We start from the raw sequence: 20,196 nt of genomic DNA on the forward strand, positions 1-20,196 counted from the left end.
AACCAGTGGAAGCGATATGACCATGCACTAGTTGAGAAATTGGCCCTAAGATCGTTTCTCCTGAAGTTACTTGCTTAGAATAAAGGTTAAATGTCCCTTTATGTTCCTGTTGCTTTACAGTAATAATGTTTTCCATTTCCTTTTTTCCTAGGAAAGGCTAGGCCTCTGCTTGCTTTGATTGATGCCTGAAATCTTATGCTTAGCAGTTATTTCTGGAAAGAAGTGCTCGTGTGTCTTTGTAAGATTAATGGCATGGTTATTTTAATCTCCTCCTTTAGGAAAGACAGCAGAATCTGGAGATACTCGACATCACAACTTATTACATAAATAAATGATTTCACCTGTTTTTCATGCTACCTGTATTAAACTCAGTGGCATTCTGGAATCTCAGGATGTACTTGTCTCACAGTGACTGTTTCATGGGCCTTTTGGGCAGGAAACTTAGGGTACCAGGACATTTTGTTTCCCCCCCCTACTTAAACTAGGTCAAAAAATAAGCTGGCTGCTGATGCAATCTCAGGAAGCAGTGGTAGAGAATCACAGAGCAAGACCTGTATTATGCTTAAAGTGGCTCTCCCTTGGCTTCACTGGAATTTATTCACCTTCAAGACTTTCTCCCATTGATACAGAGAATAGAAACCTTCCCAGTCATAAGATAAGCCTTAATCTCCTGTGTCTTCTTAAAAGGATTTTGTGACAGGCATTGTTTGATTCCTGATGCCAACCTTATGTACAACAGTTCGAAAAGTCTTTTGACATCAGGAGCAGTTTATTAGACCGAGTTTTTTTCTTTATCGGCATCTCCAGTGTAGTTGTGTGAATTCTCAGGAATCCACAGCAAAGCCTGTGGATTGCATGGTGCCTTGTTGGAGGTCAGCATACCTCAGTAATAAACAGTGTATGCTGAGTTCTGTACAATAGTTTTGTGAAATTGCCCAAGTTCTGTTGCAGGAACTCATTAAAAGCAAAAAGGAGAAGGACAGGGAGTGATTACATGATATGACAAGCAGCATGTGAAACGTATGGACTGAACAAGACAAACCCTAACTGGAACACTTCAGCCCTGTGAAACAAAGGGGAAAATCAAAATGTGTTAGTGGTTAGTATATAATAATGTGAGTCATCTACAGTGAGCAGAACTTAAAAACTCAGCTGCTTTTACATAATCTGAGGGTGAGAAACTGCAGTTGGAGTCTGAACATGGAAATTAAAGCCTAAGATATCCTAACAAAGCTCTATATTTGAGCAGTTAATAATACGCTAGCAGGCACATGATGAACGTTAATTGAATTTTTTTTGTTTAGTTGCCGACATTTCTGTAGCTGCTTTTTTTTTACCAGAACAAACCAGAGAGAACAATTATACGTAAGCTGCAGTCTTCAAGTGTCTGTAAGTTCATGTAACAGCTATCATATAATTAGTTAATCAACATCCCACATGCAGCTGTGGTTACTGACTCGCTGTCAATGAAACCTCTGTGCTGACCTAAAGACAGACGCTTTGTCTTAACTTAAACTCCATTCATCGCCATCGTTCTGCATATTTGTGTAGCAGTGAGTTCGATGAGTTCATACTTGATATACAAGGTGGTGGTTTGATCTAAAATTTATTATGAAAAAATACTATTTTAGTAGTTAAAAATTGTTGGAATTCTGGTCTTGCTATACTTACATTTATACACTCACTTATGCTACCTCCAGATGTTTAAAGATACCAGCTAGAAGTAGTGTCTACAGCCTTTTTTTTTTTTTTTCACATAAGCTGTGATGAAAAAAGCAGAGCACTATAAGGAGTGAGTTTCCTTGAAAGTAAAATTATTGGCTATATTGCCTTTGTAAATCAGTAGCTAGTCAATCTTAATATGGGGGGGATGGCCAGTTTCTTATAGTAGCAGTCCAAATCATGATAGTCTAAAGAACAGGTGAAAACTAAGTACATTTCTATCACTGATCCTTTATACAACAGGGCTCCGCCAAAGTGCAAGTCCATGCTTGATTTTATGCTCAAATATTTTTTGCTTGATTGGTGAGTTGGGAATTGATCATTCACATATAGGCTAAAAAGGAAATTTCCTGGAGGACTGTAATGTGAACTAAGTTCCCCTTACAGCCCTCTTCTCATGGTACGCAGTTCCAATGCTTTTCGTTCTCTCATAATGGCAACTTTCTCACTTACTCTTGTCATATGTGCCCAAGGAAGTTACTTCTGGAATTCGTATGCTGTCTTCTAGGATTAACTGTGAAGCCACCACAAAGGAGTTACTCCTACAGTACCTGCTTAAAGATTTAGTTTTCATGATGCTACAGTGGAGGAGATGTGTAGGGACACTCTACCATAACTGTTCAGCTTAGAACAAATACTTACACACAGGAGAGGAAGGAACTTTACAGCACCCTCATTTTCTGAACTCTTCTCACTGTATCAGGTAGAACGACTGTTCCCACCTAGGAGAGCTTGCCTCGATGTATGAGGAGACAGCCAAGGTCTAAATCAGATGAGCCCTTCTCTGATCTGCCCCTTCCTTCCTTGTCCTTACTGCAGTAATAACTATAAATATCAGAGCTGTAGCTACCAAGAATAGACTCGGTATCACACACTGAGTATATTTGTACATCTTCATGTCCTTTAAACTCAAAGAGTTTTAGAGCCAATGCTGTTGTATGGGTAACTCTTGCAGAGCTTTTCATATAGAATGGTTCTGCCTAACTCACATGGATTTTTTTTTAAAAAAATGTACTTCCAAGATTACATTATGACTGCATTAAAGAGGTCAGGGGAGGTGCCTGAATGCTGCCAGTGCCTCTTCTGGGCTGCCATCTTGAGAGCGTGAGTACATAGAACTAATCTCACCTTGGCAGGGGGGTTGGAATTAGATGATATTTAAGGTTCCTTCCAACTCAAACCATTGTATGATTCTATGAAGTGCAAGTGATTAACTTTGATTTTTATTCCCATCATGCTGTAGAGTCATATATTCAGAGAAAAGTCTGTGTTTTGAATAGGACATTGGGAAAATATTTCCAGGGTAAAACTCGCAATGCAACCAGAAAGATGAATGTAGAGGAGAAGCAACATTGTACAGAGAATATGCACATACACTAGTGCATGATGTGGTTTAAAAATATGGCTTCCATGTTGCGGCATGGTCAGCACTGTAAACATTGCCATTTTTCAGGCAAAATCTTATGATGCCCATTTGAGCGATTACATCAGTACTCTTAAATGCCGTTCACTGTACCTAGCCAGCAAGAATTGCTGTGAGGTATGTTTTCAGCTTGTCAAGCTGAACTTAAAGTTAAAAAGTGCAGTGTATAGGAAGCCTACAACTTAGCCTGGAGCGATACTTTAGAAACTGCTGAAGCTAGATTATGCTGAAAAATACATTTACGTAAAGCAAAACAGTTCAGGTTTGCTCATAAAAGGACACACTTCAGTTGTAATAATGAGATCAGGCCACTTTGCATGCAAACTCCAAGGACATAATTATGTGTTAAATTGTGCTAGATATATGTAATGCAGTATTGGACCTTATACAACAGCCACAGTAAATTTTACTATTTTTACAGGTGTTGCTAACTGATGAGTCTTAAATCAAATACCAGATTAGGATTCGGCAAATGTTATCTTGTGAATGATCTGAGCTACACATTGCCAGCTTCAGTTACTTATTCAGGCTTCTTTTGGGATGTTGCTTATGCAAAGAGCTGAAGGAGTTCAAAACCCGTAGGAGAACAATGTACATGGTTTAGGGACACACACTGTGACCACTTGGTCTGCTCTGATGAATGCACAAAATGGGGATGCTGAAGTTAGTATCTATTGCTTTCAGTTGCCCTTGCAGAGAGCTGGTGGAAACGGCATCTCCAGAGGGCTGCTGAGATCCCAGTTTGCCTGGACTGGCCTTGGGGTGGCCTGTTTCTTTCCTTCGACTGCAGCAAGAGCTTCTGTTTTCTTTATTCAGGAGTGAATGAAGTAGATTAGATTAAGCTTTGAAGTCAGAGGGCAACTATATGTTTCTACCCTGTTATAATGCAGGGTGATTTATAGGCCCAGAACTCACCCAGGTTTCACTGTTTGGTCAGGTTTGTTTGTGTATTGCCTCACAAGGTCAGGTGTTGGTGACATTTGTAAAGATGTGATCGGTGCCTTCATGTCGATTGCAGAAACTACGATTGCAAAAAGACCTCGTGGCAAACAGACATTAACCACTTGGGTGTCCCACATCTGGCAGGTGAGAAACAAACACCAGGAAAAAAGAATGATACCTCTGTCAGAGGAAACAGAAGAAACAAATACAAAATGCCTCAAGATATAACAGCTCTGTGTCCCATCTGAGAAGCTAAAAAGTCTCTGCATCCCATTTGAGAAGCTATCAGTCTCCTCAACAGCCTACCTTGGCATCCATTCAACTGAATATGTATTTAATTTTCTCATATTCACTGGAGGAATCTCAGCTGGAAAAATCAGGCAGACATCTATCCCCGGCTTCTGAATCATCAGCACAGAGATTTGTGGATATCAAGGAGAACTTGCCCCTGTTTTTTAACATTTAAGCATCTGCTGATTTTGCTGCTTTGTGGTTAGCTGGTTGCTTGCGTTTGCATGTGGAAATCTTTGTTCTTGTGCTGTGTTGTTTCTCTGGAATGCTATGAGCAGTTGTTTTTGTTTGTTCATAGTTGGGTGGTGCTAGCTGTCTTAATTGAGTAAATATTTGCAATGTTATACTTGCTCGCACAGAAGACAAAGAGGGCTGGATTCCTGTTGACACAAATAGCCTTTTACACTGGCTTGGCAATGTGAAGGCTTAAATAAAATTGTTAACTGTAAGACCACTTCTTATGGTCAGATGGTATAAAGTAAATTTAGTATGAATAACTGTCATGTCCATATATATTTCTAATTACAGATTGGCTATATTTTGGGATGTCTTGTGATTACAGCCATAAAAGGGGAAACTGCCTTATTCACCAGCTTATTGTTCCAAAGTGCTTGGCTTCCACTGGGACTTAAGCCTCTTGAAAAACACGGCACTTATTCACCAGACTGTCTTTCGATATCGAGGGTGTTTTCTACAGAAGTAGAAGTTTCCTAAGTGAACATTAATACTTCCAAAATGCCTGAAGTTGTTTTAAAAATTGCAAGCTTGTGGTGCTCATGGAAGACATGTTTGTGTATATAATAAATACATTGTATAAATCTTGCCAGGTGACTATTGCATTTGTTATCATTGGCTAAGCTACAAAATACACTATAGAGACCTATACACAAGTAATGAAGACTTATGACTGAAGAGACTGTTTAACTGAGTCTCTCTTTTTTCAAAGGTTAATAAAAAAATCGTTGTGACATAAGGAAAAGTGAAATTGAACCCCACAGTTAAGGTATTGTGTAGGCACAATCCTAGTGCAGCTTCTGTGTGGCTGTATCTGTGAAAGCATGGAGCTTATCATGAACTGATTTATCCTGCCTAGTCTTGAAAGAATTGCATAGCCTCATAGTCCTTTTGCTTCACACATGCCTTAAGGGAACTAGTGTCTCTGCAGGTCTAAGAAAAAACTTTAATATATGAGCGGTTTATTGTATTAACAGTTATTTGTCTTGTTTGAAATTCTCACTGTTTCTTTCAATAATTAGCTATTTATTCTCATCTTCAAAAAATAAATAGGAAAAATTTAGAGTTTTGCTTCCACAAGGCCAAATGTGAGTTGAAGCTCAGGCTGTCTCTGAGCAAGCATTCATTGACTGGGTAGTCAGCCCTATCTCTACTCCTGCATAGTTATTCCTTTTGCCAGCCCCTACGCTTGGCTCGCTGATCTCTCTCTGTGTATTCATTCTGTGAAGCAGAATGGGCACATGAAGCAGATAACACAGATTGCCTGGCTGTTTTCAGTGGTATCTCTTCTCTGATCTAATCCACTTCTCATCCATCTCTATGAATGTCATGGTGAGTGGGAATAAGCGGCACAGACTGATGGAGCCTGCTGAAGTAAGTTGTACTATCTCCTGTTTTGTTTTCCCTGCTTGAAAAGCATGTCTCACTTCATTTCATCACCAAGCCATGTCACAAGGGCCCTGCCGAAAAGTTTCCTATGAAAAGTTTCCTATGTCAACTGATGGCAAACCGACTCTAACTTCTTGTTGCTAGGGTCTTTGTAAGCTCCACTGTAGATTCTTGTAAGCTCATGTTGAGTATTTCCCTCATCACGTGTAACTGGAATTTATAAAAAAGTACATATGACTGTTTTTCCGTGCTCCTTTCAGTCTGAAAACATCTTGAACTTTATTTGCTTAGTGACCTTTATCCAATTGCAAAGTCAGGTTAAAATTGGTCTGTGGTTTAGGTATAGGATAACTAGGAAAGTGAATACTAGACAAGGCGGCAAGGCTGAATCTTTTTTTCATGAAGGAGGCAGGCTAAAAATGGTACTGCTTTCCCTTCCCCCCTCAATACCAGTTAACATACTAAATATATACGGACAGTCTTCCTTGTGATTTTGAGATTAGTATTAAGCGTCCTGTTTCTCTGCAGTGTTTTTCCTGTATCTTTTGTGTAAACAGTCTGAAGTAATAGCACAGCGGCATCTAATCCTCATCTTCTGGCAGACACCCATCAAAATTAGTTCCTCCTTCAAGTCTTGCTATCTCTCTGGTTACTGCATTTACTGGTGCTGATAATATGTGTCTGAGACACCTAGTGCATTTCTCAGTTTCCATTAGAACTTTATCCCACCATCACTGTCTTTCTGAATACTTCCATCTGGTTTAGCACCAAGCTTTGGACAAAGCTTTCTAACCTAGATTATATATGTATTTCATTGATTTTACTGTGAGTGCTCATCTGAGTTGGGCAAACAACTTACAAGTCTTATGAGAAGTGACTAAGGGAAATGGGGTTGTTTAGCCTAGAGAAGAGGAGGCTGAGCGAGGACCTTATCACTGTGTACAACTATCTAAAAGGAGGTTGCAGAGAGGTTGATGTTCGTCTCTTTGCTCAAGTGACAGGTGATAGGATGAGAGGGAATGGCCTCAAGTTGTGCCAGGTTCAGATTTGACATTAGGAAAAATTTAGTCACTGAAAGGGTCATCAAGTGCTGGAACAGGCTGCCCAGGGAGGTGGTTGAATCACCATCCCTGGCGGTATTTCAAAGATGGGTAGATGGCATGCTTAGGGATATGATTTAGTAGTGGACAGGGCCTAATGATCTCAAAGGTCTTTTCCAACCTAGTGATTCAATGATTCTAAGCATTATTTATCCTGGTGTTTGGGCTTGGGATATTACTGAAGTCTCATTTAAGTAGCAGAGATGCTTTCATGAGCTTCAGGAAGAACTATGTCCTTTACTGTTTCTACTCACTTACCCAGAACTGCTAGCAGTCTTGTCCATTCACAAGAGAAATTTTGTCATGAATAGCTGATATTTGGATTGGCAGCCAGTCAGAAATGCCTGACTGCCTGATGAATTTCCCCACAAGCAAAAGTTAAATTTGCACTTGAAATTTTTAAGCACACGTTTAAAGTCCACAGCCTAATTTGCTGAGGGAGGTCATTAACATTCTGGTTTCTGTTAGGAAATACCCTTTACCAATAAATTTCAATGGGAAAAGCAAAGGCTTGTTTTTTTTTCCAAAAGATTCATTCATGAAAAAATCTGTTGAATGAAAAAGGAAGTTTACCATTTTTTTAAAGACATACTATATCTACTGTGATTGTTTTTGTCTAGACTAGCTGTATGTTTTATATATAACTATTAATTCAACTGATGTTTGAGTTAACAGTATAATAAACACTGTAAGAATTATTGGCATATCTTTTGTCTGCCTAAAGTATCTGGATTCTTTGTAGAAATAGCCTGCTGCTGTTTCATGTTGAAGATGAAGTATGTCCATCAGTATCTTTCCCTGGGCAACGGAGAGAACAAGGACTAGGAGAAGGTTGTTCAGCACACATGCTCCTCAGGAGGAGCAAACTTTCATAGTAGCTTGTCTTTAACTCTTCACAAGCAGCGGAGCGTGTAATTGCTTTTACAGTAAATCATTCTTCAGGAACAACTACAACCCAGCTGGAAAACAATTAAAAACATTATTTTATGTAATACTGTCCATCAAATAATTTTACTTAGTCTTTTTGAGAAGCTACTCTTCAGCATAAGAAAACAGACTGGCAGAATTGCAAGGAGAACAGAAAATATTCATGACCAATGGGAGCACGGTTGTCCTTCTGCCTTAGAGAAATGGCTTGATGAGAAGATCTTCTGTTTAAATCAAGCATTAAAAAAATAATTTGGACCTAGACTTGAGGTAATGATGCTTAGCAAAACTGCTGCAAAGTGTTGCCCAGAACGATACTGAATAGAATGGATGCTCTAGAGTCTGTTGTGAGCTAACCTACAGCTGCACTGTTGATCAAGCCTTTTGGGAAAGTTTGAATTTATACTGAGATATGAAAATTTGAGTTCAGATCTTTTGCAAAGGTTTGTTCCTGTCTGCTAAAATCGTGTTTGACTCATCTCTTGCATTTCCTTTACAGTTTATTGCATAGTATGTCAAGAAGGCAAATAAAACTTTATCCTCCTCTAGGCAGCTATTGGGAACCAATATATATCCACCAATTTAGCTCTTCAAGGGGACAAACCCCCAAATTTGTTTCTTTATTCCAAATAATTTACCTAAAACTTCTTTCCTTCTCACAGTCTGATGTAGTAAGTGTGAACACGTACCTAAAGAACAAGAGAAAATACATCAAACCTTAATATTTATGAGTGGATTAGCTACTGTAGCTAATGTAGCTGTCTTGCCAGTGAATTCTTTTGCTGATAACCACAATGTTTTCTTTTTTCTTCAAACTGCCTGAGCCATAGCTGTTTCAAACTGATTTCCTATTTCCTTTCTTCATTTAGCCCATCTGATGATGCCACCAGATATTATTTTGTCTCCTGAGACAATTGGAAGGGGAAGGACCCAAAGCTGGTTTAAATTCACTTTCCTTGGCTCACCCCTTAATCTGTGTCAAGTTATGTTGGATATGTTGTTCCAAGAGACAGCTCAGGCTTCTTTATCTGTCTTGGTAGCACTGCTTTGCTTTTTAAATCAGTAAACAAGAAGCCATGTCTTAAATAAGCCACTTCATTATCTATGTTTTGGATATTTTTGGTTTGTGGTTTTTTTTTTCCCTAAAGAAAATTTGGATGTCACTGGTAACAATGAAAACATTTATATTTTCTTGTAGATTGTAAATTGAATGGACAGTTTGTAGTCATTTGTCTACCATTTCAATGTGGAAGTCAATTCTCAGTTAGCTACGCATGGCTTGTCTGGATTGTGGATTAACCAGGCTGGGGATGTGCTGACCTCAGTTTATTTACTACTTGGAAAGTTGACTTCGGACCAGTTGGCTATATTGATTCAGGCAGTGTTGCATGAACATCTGTCAAATCTATGGGTCCCTGCAGTTCAGGGGCAGATTATCTATGTCACAGCTGTGTGAAGGCCTCTCCAACAGCTTCTGCAGGCTCCGATGGCAGAGTGCAGAATCAGCTGTCCTGGTCAGGCTCCTAAAGGAACACTGGAGAGACCAAGGCAGTGATAAAACACCTATTTACACTCACACCTTGAATCAAGCTGGGTTTAGTTATGCTCTGGGACCTATGGTGTCATCTATTATACAAGGGACCTCAGCTGTGTGAAACTGAGGAAACAACCTCATTTGCTCCTTAAACTTCCATAGAAGGGGAGATTTCACAGCTTTGCCTAAACTAGTTAATTACTGGTTAGTTTAACTTAGTTAGTACTAAATTGGATTAGACCAAACACACTGTGCTTGTAGGCAAGGCTGCTGCTTCCAAACACTGGTCATGGCTACAGCAAGTCTCTAGGTCCGTGTGTTCCCCTGCTGGTGTCCCCAGCAAAATTACTTCCACTTTCAGCAGCAAACATGGAATGCTTGACCATAATTTGTGTTTACTTTAAATTAATAGAGTATGATGAATTTAGGCCTTATTGCATTCCATCAGTTTAATTTTAGATGTTTAAGTGTTTAAATAATAGACTCCCTATTAAAACGACACGAACAAAAAGGATCTAGTTTTTGTTTAATTGAAAAAATTATAGGTTTTTATTTACCTTGTTATCTTTAGCTTTTATTATTCCAAAGAGATTATGAATAGAAGTGCTATCTCACCTTTAACTATGCTCTTGCAGTGCTATAATAAGTCAAACCACTAATTTATGTTTCTGTTGAAAGCAGGTGAGAAGTAATTAACTCATGCTTTGCATCCATGTCTTTGCATCTCTTTCATTTTCACGAAGTATTTGCACTAACTAGTTTGTTTTATTTTTTTTTAAATTTCAGTCTCTTCAAATTTCCTGAGTTTCTACAGGAAAGCCAGCACTCTCAGCAGTGTACAGGAGGGCTTGATGCCCTGCAGAACTAAGTCCCAGGATTCCGAATACATTGAAGTTGTTGGCCATGTTCACATTTACTCCAATGTGGCAACTGGAATCTTGGGGTAACAGGATTATTTCTCCCACTGAATTACTACTCCTGTTTCTTAGGATATTTCTGCATTTCGATGCACACATCCAAAAGCTGTTTATTTGTCTGCCCGTTCTTCTGGCAACCTGCATTCCTAGATGACCTATTTTTGCAAGAATTAAATGCGTATGACAGCAGGCAGGTTTCATTGGTTCTTGCTGGGCTGGTGTGCTGACACCATTTGCAGTGAGAGTGCTCACGGTCAATGACAGTGCAAGTCCTGGCTAAGCAAACTCATTTCCCACCGACTCAGCAGAAGTTCCTATATGAACCGCTTACTCGCAGCTTGTACTCAAAAGAATAGTCTCATGGAGGTGTGTTTTCTATTAACAGAACTGACTTCAAGGCTCACTAGCAAGCATGGGCAGTGGTGATGGAACAGAGGAGTTGCTGTGCAGACCACACTGATAAAGGAAGAAGGGCACCCTTCTTTCATATTTTATTAGTCTGGTACTGAATCACATCTAACATATGGTTTCTTCTGTAGCTTCATCTTACTCAGCTAAGAATTTTAAGGGTGTGACGGATCTGCAGAGGTCAGGTGAGACTGGGTGGAAGGGGAGGTGTTGCTGTAATTTAGATTTTTTTTTTCCAAAACAAAGTTAGTCATGTCTCTAATAAATAGACTCAACTGTGTTTTCAGGTAATCTTAATAATAGGTTGCTAGAATGCTTAGCTTGTTCAGTTCATTTGGTAATTAGAGCTCACGCTGAAGTCATAAAACTGAGTGTGGGGTGAGGTCTTAATGTACATAGTAATTTGACTCCAAGTACAGCTCTGTACATTTTCCTCAAATAGGGCTTCCTCTTAGATGGAGCAAGGCCATCATCAAATACAGCAGGTACATGTGGCGGCTGAGGACTGAAAATGGGCATTGAAGTGATTATGAATAAGATAGTCAGCCATGGAAGTTGAGGAAAGAACTAGCTATACTCGGCCTGGATTAGTTATTTTTCAAAGTCTCAAAGTGCTGAAAAGTTTGTGTTTTTATTCAATATTAAAGCTGATACCTCCAGCAATATCCACATGCTGAGACAATGTTTTTAGTGACTCACAGTAAAAGAAGCTGTCGACTGAATCACTAATATCCAAACATGAAGAAACTAAACAATTGAGTTTTTTTAAATCTGAATATAATTAGGCCTTGTCTTTTTCTTTTCATTAGGCATGAAATAAACACAGATGATGAGACTCTAGTTACATAACACTAAAAAAATTGCCTGTAGTTTTCTACCACAGAAGCTGAAAGCTGCAGCCTATAAGATTATGTTGTTTACGAGGACTGAGAAAGGGATAAAAATAATAACTTGAAGAAATGTATATAAAAAAATAACTATAATGAATATGAAAACAGCATTTCTGCTCATAAAGTTCCTAAACCAGAACTCACTAGAAACTGGGAAAATATTCTGGAGAGCTAATGATGCAAACTTGTGCTGTTCTTAACTGATTGGCCATTGTCAAATGCTGAGCTAGCCAGACCTTTGATTTGACCAAGGATGGCTGTCTTCTGCACTCACCATGTCACCCATCTTCTTCACAAGCATTTGCATTGGATTAGAGGAGTCAACAGCAGGTGTCTCAGACTGTGCCCAAAAATATTTGATAAAAAAACTTGCCAGGTAAACATTACACGATGATATGAACTAATGTAAGGAGAACGGAGGGTGGAAATTCAAAGAAGATTACTAATAGAAAATCTGTATTTCCCAAGGTCTGGAATGTAGTGGGAAAGTTCCTCAGGGATGAATGCCATTTAGTTTCAAAAGCAGACTAAAGTGGAGGCCAGAAAATGCTGTAAAAGAAATCCTCTCACATTTTCATCTGTTGACCTAGTAAGCTTTTCTTTGCAGCATCTGTTATAAAAAGACCTTCACAAATAATTCGTTCCTTTGTTACAGCAGAAATGGTTCTGCTCAGATGCTGACTTGTCTATTTTCCAAGCAGAGATATGCCAGAACATCATCAGAGTCATAGGGATTATCCAATATTTGCCTGCTTAAGTGTTGTCAGTAACTGCTGGCTAAGGGGAAACACCTTTTTTTTGGCTACATAGGCGACTTCCATCCTATCTACCAGTTCAAGAGTAGCTATAGACGTGTAGAACACCTAGAAAGATCCAGAAAGAAGGACCCTGAGGCCTTCAGCTTAAGCTCCAGTTCTACACTTATGCCTCTGTTAATGTGGAGCAGATCCAGAATATTAGATTAGCATTGATCTAAATTTAAAAAAGTTTACCTGGAATTTAAGTATTGGACGTACTTCAGAGTCATGTTGTATTCTCTGCTGTGCCAAATGGATAGTGCTATCTTAATTTTGGTGGAATCAGAACACTTCCCAGTAAAGGAAGAAATGAAAATAGGAGCTGGATCCAGAAGTTTACACCTCCAAGTTCTAAAACTCAGAAGAAAGCTGTTCCATTAACTTGCCAATGATAAATTTTATCCACATCGAAGTGGCAGCTTTTTCCATCACAGTGGCATCAAACCTTTCCTTCCAGTTGGTCATTTCTTCCAGAAGAAGACTGAATGAGCAATCTAGACAAGCTTTCCCTCTATATGGAGTGCATATTATGTGGCTAGAGGGCTGCACTTGCTCTGCAGATGCTCGATTTAATTATAGGGTCACAAAAAACAAGTAGATCACTCCTGAACTCTGCTAAAATGCTAATTCAAAAACTCGGCCCCTATTAGTCTTTTTTCTGGAGTGATTACGTAGCTTGGAAGAGCTGAGAAAAGGCACATGCTTTATGGCTGGTTGCAAAGAGGTGGAAATAAGCAGTTGAAAGGGAAGCACTTTCTTGTGATGTCTGTCTTCAATTGCAAGCCAAGCTAACTTGGCGGCTCAGGTGCTGTCATCATTCTGAGTTATCTTTGATTAATGCATGTGGAGCCTCAGGAGCCCTGGAACACTGCTTTATACCTATTTCGTAACTGCCTGGAATTCCTTGTTAAGTAAGCTGGCTGTGAGCTGTTACAAAGCTGTTCTGCTTCTCTTAGCATTTCAGGGGAGAAAAAATTTAGCATTTTCCCATTCCGCTCTGTAATAGTGGCAGAGTCATAAGTTTTGCACCCTGTCATAGAATCATAGAATCACTAGGTTGGAAAGGACCTAGTGGATCATCGAGTCCAACCATTCCTATCAATCCCTAAACCATGCCCCTCGGCACCTCTTCCACCTGTCCCTTAAACACCTCCAGGGAAGGCGACTCAATCACCTCCCTGGGCAGCCTCTGCCAGTGCCCAATGACCCTTTCCGTGAAAAATTTTTTCCTGATGTCCAGCCTGAAATGAGTCCAGCTCTGTTAATAGAGCATTTTCACAGGATATGAGAAATAAAAATGTCCACTGATAACCACAGGATCTTCTCTTTCAAATGTCCCGAGTTTAAACTTTTTTTCTCTTTAAACTCTTTCTATTTGCCTCTCCCTTGAGCCCCAGGAGACCTCACTGGCAGGCTGGGACCTGTCCCTGGGAGACTCCTCTGCCTTTTGAATGCTGCAGCATGAGATGTTGTGATGAGTCTGCTTCTGGTCCTCTTCCTGAAGCCCAGGAGTTTCTCCTCTGGCAGTGCTCTCTCCTCTTCCGAAAGCCTCAGCTTCCTCTACCCACCTTGGAGCCAGGGACTCCTCCCCACTCCCACCTGGTGCAGCCACTGACCCCACAGATGCTCTGCTCTGAACTGGTACTTTGCTGGGGAGACAGAGGAGCTCTGCCTGTCAGGGAAAGGAGGTGAGATGGACCATGACTGTTTTCCAGGCCTCCTCCTCATCTCCATGTCCGCAGCGGTGAAGCTGTGCAGACAGTGACTGCAAGGTGGGAGGGAGTGGGAGAGACAGAGCAGTTCAGTGCAGTGCGGTGATGCAAGGAGGTGCAGGAAAGGTTAATATTGCTGGTCTGTGGCACTGTGGCAATCACAAGTTCATACATAATTCATAAAAGTCATACATTAGCACTGTTTGTGCTGTTTACCACTCATGTCTGTGATACTGTAAGGCTGCTGCTTGTAGCCTCTAGTTAGTTTATGCCTGGAAAACTGAGGCAGCAATGGAAAAGCCATTGGTATTTTCTACCACCATTGGTAAAGGCACCATAAAAAGGAAAATACACTGTAAGTCAGAAAAACAGAGTGGTGAGTGACTGTGAACAATTTGCTACCACACACAAACATTTCAAGGGGAGCTGTCTCCTGGCCTGGACTGTGAGAGCACAGGGCTCCGACCTAGAGTGCTGGAGCTGTTGGAGCTTTTGCCTTGCACTGTTGGTGCAAGTGGCGATGTGTAGGTGGGAGGAGGGATGTCAGTGTTTACTTTTTTCCTCAGCATAGAGGGCTGGGCCGATTGCCTCACCTCTTCAGCATGCAGAGAGTCATTGCTGTACCAATAACAGCTTCACTTTTCGCTGGTGTGGCTGCAAACCCTATAGTCACTCAAGCTTGCATGTATCATTCTACTAGCTCACAACTTATAAAGTTTCATTTGCTTTTTTTCCACACCATTTTTCATTTCAGTCTACTTGTAAGGACAGCTGAAAAATTCTCTTCTGCTTTGCTTTTCCTATTCTGTTGCTAGAATTAATTGTCAACTAAGTTTCTTGTGGGGAAAGTAATGAAAATATGATAGGAATAATTTTCTGGTGTGATTCGTAGCTACAGGTGGAAATATTTAATGATCTTTTGTATATGTATAGCAATTGCTTCTTCTGTATCACAATAATAGGTTGCAATACAATTACACTCTTGTTCTTTATATGAGAAATGGGCATGAGTGGAACAGAATTAGAAAAGCAGAATGTCCCTCATATCTTTTCAATATTCATCTACTCACTTGAGATTCCGCAGTCTTTTGAATAACACTAGACTTTTATAATCAAAGTGATTGTGCGGACTTAAGATAAACAATTCATATGATAGCTAAAGTTCATTTTCATAACAAAACTAGGCATTAAGGAGTTATTCCTAAGGCTTTCCCTAAAGGTAAAGACTCTGAGGAATGCAATACATTGCAGATAAATCTTAATATAAACCAATATATTCTCAGTTACACAGGGATGAGGAACACTCACTTTTCTCTAACAGTCTTCTGCCAGAACCTGACTGCTGCTGAAAAAGCCTGTCTCTTTGAACAAAGGAGTCCCTGTCTTGTGAGAGCTCATTACCCATATGATAATACTATTCATTTTTCTTGCACTATTCATTGGAGGGGCAGGGGGCTCCTTGCAAACATCTAATTAGGTCTTGCATCATCCCTGAGTAGTAAGTATTTTTGTACCTGTTTACGGTTATGGAAGCCGGGCAAAGGGGCTGCAGCCAGTGGGCCAGAGCCACCTGTCCTGTCACTTCCCCAGCTAGGAACAGACCTTGGATGTCCCTACTCCCAGTTTTCTGTTCCAAGTGGTAAGCCATGACCTCTTGCAAAAGCTAATTAAAAACTAAGAAAATGCTTTGACAAGCTTTCAAAAATGTTATTGGTAGTAGATTTCTGCTGGGATCAGGGTCAATCTTCTAGCACAGCTGTAATTGTTATCTGTGTTGCTTAAGATTTTTTAAACCAATCAGAAGACTAAAGACATGCCTATATTCCCCATACACCACAAAGTTCACCACAGTTCCTTGCACTGGTGTTTTTGTTGGCATCTTGACTCCATTTATCGTGGGCATTTGAAAGTCCAAAACCCTGAAGTCAGTGACACAGCTTCTTTCAGTCACATGGATGCAGACAAAAGTTGCTCGTGTCTGCACATGTAGATTGAGAACTGGTATGGTTTCGACTATTTGTTGTTGATTTTCTTACTCTAAGAGTATTTTATTTCTTGCAATCTGCTTCCAAGAATATAAAAAGCCCTTAGATGAAGTAGTCTAAGTAATTTGTTAGAATTCATTGCAGCTTAGCTGTCAAAACAATATGAGTGTCTTTGCTTTTGGATTGATGTTAAATCATAAACCTTTAGCTTATACATTTGGTTGGGAGGAGGAAAGAGTTAATCTGTACGGCAACATCCATTGCCAACTTTAGAAAAAGCAAGTTAAGCAAAAGTTAATGAGAAGTGAAAATCATTGAGGAAGTGGATCTTTTGGAAAGAAATGTGATATGTTCAGCAAAATCCCAATAAACCTCTTCCTCTTGGCATCACATATGGCTGAAAGTTTTCCTGTGTCTGGACCTATGGCAGCAGGGTTTGCACTGAGGGGCAGGGTGCTGCTCACCCACAGGGAGCTATGGTCTCTGCCTTTGTTCAGCCTTGGTGAAAAATATGTTAGAAAGAGGATCTCAATTGTAGAGAGGAGGGGTTGGGATATCTGTTAGAGCATATTTTTCAGCATCAAATTACTTGGCATGACATTTGCTAGAGGAACCCCATTTAATTCTCATTTTAACGTAGTGATAACTTGTACTCCAGCGCAGCCATTCGCAGAGCCCTGTGCTGTGCTTCGGGAGAGTAAAGTGCTGTATCGCATTCGACATTGCCAAGAAGCCATTACATGCCTTCATTTTACTACTTCTCTAATAGAACTGCAACTGTTTACACATTCTAAGTCATATTCAGAGCAAGGATTTTAGAGAGCTCTTTTCCAATTTGGGGAATAGCTGAAGACTGAACAGAATGTGTTTTCTTAGCATATACATATTAAAAAAGCCAGCAGTAATCAGCTAAAAAGGCAGAGTGTAAGTTAAACTATCGCCTTACACATAACATGATGGCCAGAGACCCCTTAGCTACTAATCTTTCACCCTTTCGTCTTTCAACAAGAGCAAAGCGCCAGCTGTGAGGCTTTCATACAGCCCCTGCTGCTGCTAGGAAGCATGGCCATACTACGTGTGGAGCATGAAGGTGTGCTTTGCAGAGCTACCTCGCCCCTGAAACAGCGGCACCTCCAGAGCGTTGAACGACACGTTGCTCTATCAGTATTGCTCTTGTGCAATGTGGCAGCGTCTAATACCCTTAGATGACTGGATCAATAAACAACACTGCCAGCCATTGGCAATGATAAATCTTCTTGCCACGTATACACCCTGTTTGGATTTCATCTGTGATTTAGCATCTTGGCAGCTGCTGCAGGACTGTCTGCTTTCAATCTCTTGGCTCTGTGCCCTGTCTTCTAGCATATCAATAAATCAGGAAGCCTTCCGCTAGTTTCTCAGGATCTGACTGTGAGACGCCAGGCTTAACTCATTAGAGGAGGACTTGAGGAATGTTCGGTACATTGTGGGAGCAGCTTTTCCATTTATAATGTCACCCCACACTACCTCTATCTGGTATAGTCACTACTTTCTTCAACAAAGTTCTCAACTTCTCTTACCTCTTCATGAAGATTTTTTGTTCTGCCTAGCTGCCTAGAGCAAACAGAGAGTGATACTTGTCACTTTGGCCTGTTTGTATAAACAGGCTAAGCTTGGGCACGTTAGTGTAGTAGGCTTCATTGCCAATGTTTTTTCTCCTATAGCTTTTATCCCTGCTTGGTTTTCCCAGGAATAGCTAATAGAAGTATTCATTTGATAAAAGCTGTTATGTATTCCTACAAGCCATGGTTCCTCTCATTATCGTAGCCTCATGGCTTCATGAATGTGACTAGGATTTTTACAGTATTTTTTTTTAACCTTGCTCAAGTAGGATTAGTAACAAAGTACCGGCATTGCTGGTGCTGATGGAGCTTCACTCCAGTGAGGCTAGTCAGATTTCAGAAAATCCTCCATTTAGATATCGCCTATGGAAGCAATTTAACCTTCATTAAACAGACAGGCTGAAAGCCTTGGCGATGTCATATGTGATGCGAATGAGTGCTTGTGCCAGCATCCTCACAAAGCTCTGCTAATGGCTTTCAGTCCTACCCTCCAGCACTGCTATTCACCCAGCACAGGGCCCTCTGCTAGGAAGTCTGTTGCTGTGATTTATCTTTTTATGACTTTAAGCTTCTCCTTTGCTTTTCTCTTTAAAATACTGGCATTTTGGCTTCACATTCATGAAAATACTACCACAGTTTGGATCAACAGATTTGGGGAAGGGTGGTGTGTCTGGATACCTGTTTGTGCCTGGCTACATGCAGCATTGGTTAGAGCTGGGCGAGGAGGCTGCTTTGTGCTCCCAAATTGGGACCAAAAGTGCTTTGTTTCTTTCCTGCTCTGGTCTAAATGACTATGTAGGTCAGTGAGCAAGGATGAATCATACCATGTGCTCTGTACGTTTTAAACCCATATTCTTTGTCTAGAGTTTCAAAGGTGGTTTCCAGCTACGTGCACGGATTTGCTTGAGCCACAGGGTAGCTTGAATCCAGTAGTGCGTTTATGCCTTCACCCTGGCTAAGGGAGGAGAAAGATGGTTGCTTGGTGGAGGTGGACATACAGAATGGAGCTAGTCCAGCTTTCAGTCCTGGTTTCCTCATATCTCCTTTTTCTGACCATGAGCAAGTAAATTGAAATCTTGTTTTCCTGTCTGTACTTAACCAACATCTGCTGCTTTCTGCCCAGAGAAGATCTGAGCACTGCTTCTGGTCTGAACTGAACCACAGCCTGCTTCCAGTGATGCTGGTGCAGATTAGCAGTGAACAGGGACCCTAAACCAAGTATCATTATGGTTGTCTTTGTGCCTTATCAATCCAATGCATGTAAACAAACACCGTAATTTGAGAGAAGTTTTGTAAGAATAAATGCATGGCTGATAGAAAGTACTTGATAACACAGTAAGGCCTCACAGGAACTGCCTGTTCCATTTATCTGTGGGATATAGAATTTGCTAACTTGTTTATTGATTTTATTTCCCCAGCGTAGTGACAGCTTTACCATCAAAACATTGGCTCAATCAGGAATGTAAGAACACAAAGAAGAATAAAATTCTCAGTTCTGCCATCATCCTCCAAACAGCTTTGAAACCTGAACGTAACAGTAAGATCTCAGCTAACACTACCTGTGTGCAGTAGAGACCTAGTGCTGGACCACCCATCTTAGGCTCCCGTTTGTGCACAGCGGTCCAGATTTAGGTTTTACTTTGGAGGAAGCTGAACTGCACCATCACATCCCCTCACTGTATTACTGAGCATATTTGGTTTAAGGGAAATTCGTGTGATTGCCTCTGGAGTTGGTGGCTACCCTTTTCCAGAAAGGTCCCATGTGGACTTGCTTGCAGCACAAATAACCCGAAGCATTACAGTTCTCCAGCAAAAGCAGAAACCTAAATTTTCAAAAGGAGAAAACCTAAATATGATCCTGTGTCTCTGAGTGGTGGAAATAGAGACAGGAAAATAACGGCATGAGCATGGGCAATTCTGCCCAGCGTGTGGTTAGTTAATGTGATGAGCCAACCTGATTCATGCTTTGCTCATCGTGTGTGTCTGTGGGCTAAGGTGAGTCCCTATGCCTTGCCCAGGCTGGGGGACAGGCATGGGAGTGGGGCAGGCTTTAGATTTTTCCCCCTGCAAGTCCCATGTCAGGTGGCAGCTGGAAAGCAGGACCTGCTCCCAAACACCATCAACATCCTTAAGAGCTTTTTTCCCTGTTAATTGCTTTGTAACCAGTTATGATTGGACAGTAATGATTCCTGGGTCTAATCATAGGAAGTTATTATTAGTACATGGGCAAGGAAGCAGTTCCCCAGAACATGGACATTGACCAAAAAAGGAATCCTGAGACATGTGAGTTTTCAAAACAGGAAATTAAAATTTTAGAACATAAA

The 20,196-nt window shown here is 40.6% G+C and overlaps 1 long non-coding RNA gene across 1 annotated transcript in view; it reads left to right on the forward strand.

Annotated features, from left to right (window-relative positions):
- The first annotated feature begins 1,762 nt into the window (after positions 1-1,762).
- The window catches only part of LOC128851183 (uncharacterized), a 49,845-nt gene continuing 31,411 nt past the window's right edge, over positions 1,763-20,196 (forward strand). Inside the window, exons 1-2 of the long non-coding RNA XR_008448467.1 lie at positions 1,763-2,826; positions 4,164-5,986. This is a non-coding gene — a long non-coding RNA (uncharacterized LOC128851183). The remainder of the gene's footprint in view (positions 2,827-4,163; positions 5,987-20,196) is intronic.

Source organism: Cuculus canorus, chromosome 2 (genome assembly GCF_017976375.1).
Source record: "Cuculus canorus isolate bCucCan1 chromosome 2, bCucCan1.pri, whole genome shotgun sequence".
Lineage (NCBI taxonomy): Eukaryota > Metazoa > Chordata > Aves > Cuculiformes > Cuculidae > Cuculus > Cuculus canorus.